The following is a 7,500-nucleotide window of genomic DNA, read 5'->3' as shown; positions in this document are numbered from 1 at the left end:
ATAACATAAAAAGATAAAAAGGAAGTAGGTATTTAAGCACAAAAACAGAACAGGGGAAGGTGCTAAGAGAACATGGTAGGTACTTCCAGACAGAGTAAAGCAACGATTCTTTTACATAATTAATAGATAAGATAAATGACTAATAAAACAAGACTCAACAAGGATATAGGTGGTGTGAAGGGATTCTAAGGCTGAGAGATGTGGTACTGAAGGAGATCAAAACAGATATTAAAAATTCAAAGACATTTCTAATTCTGCATGAACAGATAACTCGATGAGCACTGATAAGGTAAGGCAATTTCTACTTAAATGTAAATCAGCATGGACGAGGAACAGAATATAAAGTTTTATATTGTGTTACTTATTGGCATGAACAACCAGGTAGGTGAGGCAACGGTTACTAAAAAAGAAATCCTAAACACTTTGAAGGCTGCATGAAAAGGTAATGGAATCCATGACCATCACTGTGTGTGTGTGTGCCTAGCAAGGACAGGATGCATAAGCAAGTTTAATACTTTACTGGGGATGAAGTCAGAGAAGTATGACCATGTGGAATGCTGCTGCTGACCATCAGAAAAGAATAAAGTGTTCCCAAGGAGCAAATCGTACAGATAGTCTGTACCTGAACATACAGAAAAATCACCTATAATCAAAAGGTAATATCACTTACAGAAATAAATATAAATACAAAGTGGAAGATAGACAAGAGTTGTTTGATGGCAGGCATATGCCCTAGAAAGATGAATGCAATCATTACAACCATTTATTATAGGGACACAGGAAAGGGGAGTGGGAGAAATATTAAGCATAGCAATCGGGAGCCCTTTTCACCTGGTGCTAATTTGTTCAGTAGAAATATGGCTGGAAAAATTAAAATTAAATGAGTATGAATTTTGCAGAGCAAATATATATTTGCATTAAAAACATTTTTGCATAATATTATGAATGGGTATGGGCAAAAAGAACAGAACCTCAACTGACATTACTCCTTTACTGCTGTGGTAAAAATAACCTCAGACAGAGTGACAGATTTGGGAAATCTGGGGAATACAGCCCTCACAGTGATAGGGTTGAATGTCTACCAGCATGAAATACAGTGCTTTATCTTGTATATGATCAGTGTCAGACATTTTTACTTATAACAGATCTCTTTTTTGTTTTATGTATTTACAGCATGACAATTGAAACATCGTAGCTGAACAGAATTTACTATACCTGTTTTAATCATTTGCTCTAGAGCTAATCAGTGTCTTCTTCTTCTTTCGGCTTTTTAGGGGTCTCCACAGCGGATCACCTTATCCACTCATGATTGGCAGTGGAGTTTTACAGTGTCGAGTTGCCAGCCCGGCGCCCAACCTTCCACAGAAGGCACATGCATGCACACACTCACACCTAGGGCCAATTTAGAGTGTCCAATCCACCTACAGCATGTCTTTGGGATGTGGGAGGAAACCGGAGCACCCGGAGGAAACCCACGCGACCACAGAGAGGACATGCAGACTCCGCACAGAAGGCACCCCAGCCGAGGATCGAACCGAAGAACCTCTTGCTGTGAGGCTGCAATGCTAACCACTGCACCACTGTGGCCGCCCTCTAGAGCTAATCAGTGTCCTGTACCTTATTTCACTGCCTCCAACATTTTAGCCAGAGCGCATCAGTATTGATACTTTTTCCAGTTTAAGGTCACATCTTTCAGCCCTCCTTAACAGAAGACAACTTTAATCATCAAGCAGTTAGTGGTTTAATGTCTCATCACAAAATAGCTTCCCTGTACATCATCAGGTCACATTTGCATAAGTTTCCATCTGGCCAAGTTCAGATCACTGATGAAGAATTTCCAAATCACTGTTTGCCATAGAATATCACTATTAGTGCAGTTTCTTAGTGCTGATAGACAGTTTGTCTTTTGTTTTCTGAGAATTTCTCTTCTCTTTGTGTTTGTGTGACTGTGAAGTCGGTATATATAAGTTAAGGACCCAGAAGAGTTGCCTTCCTCTGCAAAACATGTTTTGTTTTATTTTATTTTTTTCATCGGGTTGAATTCCTGGCAGATTAAGTTAAAGCAAGTTGAATCTTTGACCAGTTGGAGCTTGATATTTTTGAAAGACACAAAATATGCATAGCTCAGTATATGAAATGTTCAAATTGCAATTCTTTGTTTAGTAAACATTTAGATTATTTATACAACATTATCTGGCAAGGGTTGAGTTTTATATTACTATTTTATGTATTATAAGGTCCATTTCCTATAGCTTTATGTGCAACCCAATTGCAGAGTGGCCAGTTGCTTTTACAAATATGTAGGCTTTATGCACTTATTTTTGTTTGGTTTTGTATCACAAATGTATGAGTTCAAATACGTATGAATCCAAACAAAATTAATTTGGCACAGAATGTGAATTCTACCTGAGATTCAGAAGGTTGGTGTGCACGGTCATGTCAAGCTGCCACTGCTTACCTAGTCTGCATGACAAGGACTAGAGGTCATTAAAAATTAACAGTGGAGAAAATCAGCGAGAAATGTGGAGCTCAATAAATACCCAACTCACGGCTTCAGCAAAGTATGGAGTAAGAGCATGTACTCCTAACTGCAGCTGCAGTGAAGGATGAAAAAAAGAGTGACTGATGTCCATGTGTGTGCCTCGAAGAGGTTCAGTTTGGTCACATGTGCACAGAAACAGCTAGAAGGAAAAGCCAGCGGAGAAATTAGAAGGTAATGAAATATGGAGAAGCTACAGAGAGGAAGACATTAGGGTAAAATCTAAGGAATAAGTAGGCTGGTAGTCGGGAAGGAAGGATAGTATTTTGGGAAGGGCGAGGATGTCCATTTTATTTAAAGAGGAGAAGCTAAAAACAGTATATATGTGTACATATAAACAACTAAAATAGGAATGCAGTACCCATAAAAAACTTACAAATAAAACAAGTAAAGCAAAATGCATATATCCTTGGAGACTGGAGAAAAATCTTCATTGGTAACTGATTTCATCCACAACCATTGGACCCCATCAGATAAGACAACACCTCATTATTACAATTAAATACATGTCTGAATTGTCATGTGAGTCAAACATCCAATTATTAAAATGTATAAAAGCAAAACATAAAACAAATAAATAAGTTAAAATCTTTTTTTACCTTCTACATTACATTTCAGGTTTGATGCTAAAAATTTAATTCAAAGCTAGGTACAAACTACCCATAACTTAATTTGCCACAACATTATTTTTCTTTAAAACTCCTAAATCACCTTATCTTTCATCCACATTTACACCTTCCAAAACCCAAAATCTGAACTTACTATGTTCTTTCCTACAATTCCCCAATATATCTAGGTAAACCATTGTATGTGTTGTTGGATTTTACTATGTATATATGATCCCTGTCCCTTAAAATCAATGTTCTAGTTGTTTATTCCCCACATAAAAAAACAACAGCATTATTGCATATTAGAAGGTAGACCACAAACATAAAATTGGACTTATACCTGTACTTTACTTGGTACACCTTCGCTTTGGTAACATTTATATAACTATCACTATTAAACATGTGCTCATAATAATTACATATACCACATGCATAAATTCCTTTCTTCTTTGTACTAGAATATTCTGTGTTTGGTCTACTCTCCTTAAACTTATATTCTTTTTATAGCAAAACTTCAATTTATATTCTATCATGCCACCTAATAGACTGTTCATTTTAAGAATCTTCCAATTTTTCTCTGAAATATTCCTAATATTATTACTACCTGTAGAGTATTCTAACACCAAGCAATATTCACGCTTTCTCCACCAGTGTTGTTATCCCCATTATCTACTACTTCTTCATTTATTGATCCATATAGTACTACTCTATTTTATGCCATCTCATTTTTTTTTCTCTTCTCTAAAATGTTGCATAGGTAACCTCAGTTCTGAAACATACCCATCATCAATTTCTTGGCTATTTTAAAATCTTCCTCTTAAGTTGTTTATTTCAAAGCCCTTATCAGCTAACTCTTAACTATATCCTTCTTTAACTATGAAGAATGACCACTACTGTAGTGTAAAAAGTTGTTACTGGAAAAGGGCTTTTTAAAGATCTTACTAACAACTCTGTCCCATCCCTCATAAGAGTTTAGTCCATAAATGATATAACACGCTTATCCACTCTCTTTTTCAGCTTTGTAAACGTGAACCTATAGTTGAAATAATCAGGGAATTCTTTACTTCAACAATCTCCCAGATTTAAAAAAAAAACAAGATTACTAATAAAGACAAAGTAAGTATTTGTGTAACTGGACTTGTAAATCAAAGCACTTTCCCAACCAGCCATACTAATGTAGCATAATTGAGTTTCATAACAGCACCCCCTTGCCACACACCTCTTTTTTGTCTGGAGAATTTCCCATTAAAATTAAAAAAAAATGTTTTCTGAAACCATTTCTAAAAGTAATTTTATTACTCTATACTCATTCTTATCCTTTTTTCTCTTTTTCAAATAGCCACCCCTCAACCAGTTTGATGTCGTTGTAATGTGGTATCATGGAATACAGCACCTTAATGGCCATTGTTAGAAAGAATGATTCCTGCTGTAACTAAATATGCTTCACCCTTGTAAATTCAATACACAAGGTTTCAAGCAGTTATCAATAACTTTGGTTCTGTCTTATAACCTGCCGCCCTAATAATAGGTCTAAATGGGGGGCTCCAAAGTATCCACACACAATTTAAGGATACAGAAAAGTTCACAATTCTAGGCTTTTTTAACATCATAAAATCATATAAGACCTTTGTGATATATTTTTCTTGGCATATGTCTGCACACCTTTATGTATATCTACATCTATGTAGAAATAAATCAGCAAATGTCTCAGGTTTCTGTTAAATCCACACGTAAGCATATTTTATATTTACCTTTATTTAATTGCATTATCCCTTGTTATTGCTCCTTATTCTCTGCAGTGGTCACTGGAGCTGTGGCAAAGAAGAAAATAATTACTATACTGTACAACTGCACTTGTTTGTTACAGGTGCTAATAAAAAATAATGTCATAAGATTACATCTGCATAGCATTCTCATTAACCTCTTCTACCTATAAGTGATGCTAATGGCCTTCATCACTGACCTGGTGAGATGGAGCCAGGTGTCCACTTTATACTGTGGGCCCTTGTAAGATTTACAGTTGTATACATGGAGCAAGTCCAAGAACATTGTTGGGTCCTATGTGCACCACAAAGGTGCCCTTCACATATCAATGTTTTCAGAATCACAAGTCATTCTACAGGGCCCCAAACAGCTAATAATGTCTGGCATCTTGTGGTCAGTCATATTTTATAGGTAAGTACTAAGCTAACTGCCTTTCTGGACCATTTTAAGTCTCAGCAATTTCCCTGGAAAGGTGAAAATAAAACCCTAAAAACACAAAATCCTGTGGGAACAGCAATCACAATTCCAGTAGTAATATCACAGCTTCAAGAATGACCGTGAATAAAGGATTTGAGCTTTAAAGTTTGGCTCATTTTTTGAAGCTGTGATATTACTATTGGAATTGTGATCGCCACTCCCAACAGGATTTTGTGTTTTTTGATTCCAGTATATCTCTGGTTCCAGTTTGTGTTTCTAACAGAATCAAACCCTGTACTTTGTGCCTGTGAGAAAAACACCTGACTTATTCTCCCAACCTCTCAGATTGTGAAATTAACCATACAGTGTTGAGAAACTTAATAGCATAATCAAAGGCAGAATAGATCATGGAATGCACCAGTGTTGTCCTAATGAACTCCCGCAGTCAGTATTGAGAAAAATGGCACATTATCTCACAGAAGTATGATTTCTGCACTAGGGTGACTCTTTTAGGTGCATGGAAACCCTAAGTCACTTTCCTCCTTCCTGAACATAAACAGTGCGTCTCTCGGGTCTATGGGGCATGTGCACAATGCCATGGCGAACGTCCTACAAAGTTATGCCTGTTGGCATAATGTACAGATTTAGTGATTTCAAAACATTGTGGAAGTGAACTCTCGTTTGCGTCATGGTAGCAGGAGGCATAAATCTAAGGGATAAAAGCTTGAGGATAAAACAGTGAACCTCATAGCACCATGGAAGACTTCACAGAGCTTGCACATTCAAAATTATGTGCTATCAGTAGGTGATTACTTACAGGCACTGGATCATAACTTGTTTGAGGTTAACTCTACAATTGCTACTAGTAGGTTATTACTTACAGGCACTGAATCATAGCTTGTTTAGAGTTAACTTTATAATTACTACTATCATGTGATTACTAAGAGACACTGGATCATAGCTTGTTTAGAGTTAACTTTATAATTACTACTATCATGTGATTACTAAGAGACACTGGATCATAGCTTGTTTAGAGTTAACTTTATAATTACTACTATCGTGCGATCACTAAGAGACACTGGATCATAGCTTGTTTGAGGTTAACTTTGTAATTGCTACTGGTAAGTGATTACTTGCAGGCACTGGATCATAGCTTGTTTGAGGGTAACTCTACAATTGCTACTAGTAGGTTATTACTTACAGGCACTGAATCATAGCTTGTTTAGAGTTAACTTTATAATTACTACTATCATGTGATTACTAAGAGACACTGGATCATAGCTTGTTTGAGGTTAACTTTGTAATTGCTACTGGTAAGTGATTACTTGCAGGCACTGGATCATAGCTTGTTTACTGTTAACTTTATAATTACTTCTAGCATGTGATTACTAAGAGACACTGGATCATAGCTTGTTTGAGCTTAACTTTACAATTGCTACTGGTAAGTGATTACTTACAGGCACTGGATCATAGCTTGTTTACTGTTAACGGTATAATTGCTACTAGTAGGGGATTAATAAGAGACGCTGGATCATAGCTTGTTTAAGTCCTACTTGTTTAGTTCTCTCCTGCAGTTATCGCTACATTAACAGTTGTTTTACTGAAATGCATTCTACATTAGTTTTGGCAATATGTTCATGAAATCCTGCACAGGGGGAAAGAGAGTACTAGAGGGCTAAGGCAATGCTATGATAAAGGAATATTAAGCCTAACGGGAACCACACCCAGCAGCTATTACTCACATGTTAAGACATTCAGGCCTACCTTGTAATGGGACTTGATGCACACAATTTCTTTGGTGTATACCTTATAAGTATAGAATATGTGCCAGATTTTTTAAAAATGAGAGAGGACACTTATGCGGTGTGGTGACAGTAACTCTGAGTTGTTTGGGGGGAGATGTTGTCATTAACACTATGAGCCTGACATTGTACAAACTCTCTTATTAGACGTGGATGAGTATCTGACATATCACCAACGTGGTATACAGATAACGGGAATTACACTGTGGTAAGGGGTTGTCTGAAGTGGTCACTGTCATCATGCTAATACCACTCTTTTCCTTGCTAGAGAACAATGCTTAGAAAGGAGACATGGATGAGTATCTGACATATCACCAACAATGCTTAGAAAGGAGATGTGGATGAGTATCTGACATATCACCAACAATGC

General features: G+C 36.7%; 1 protein-coding gene across 4 annotated transcripts in view; it reads left to right on the top strand.

The window, feature by feature from the left end:
- Nucleotides 1-7,500, top strand: part of RALY (RALY heterogeneous nuclear ribonucleoprotein) — a 2,391,440-nt gene that overhangs the window by 1,942,961 nt on the left and 440,979 nt on the right. The gene's annotated exons all lie outside the window — the stretch shown is intronic.

The sequence above is a fragment of the Protopterus annectens genome, chromosome 12.part0 (assembly GCF_019279795.1).
Source record: "Protopterus annectens isolate FY-2018-M chromosome 12.part0, PAN1.0, whole genome shotgun sequence".
Classification (NCBI taxonomy): domain Eukaryota; kingdom Metazoa; phylum Chordata; order Ceratodontiformes; family Protopteridae; genus Protopterus; species Protopterus annectens.
This window is presented reverse-complemented; position numbering and strand designations above follow the sequence as displayed.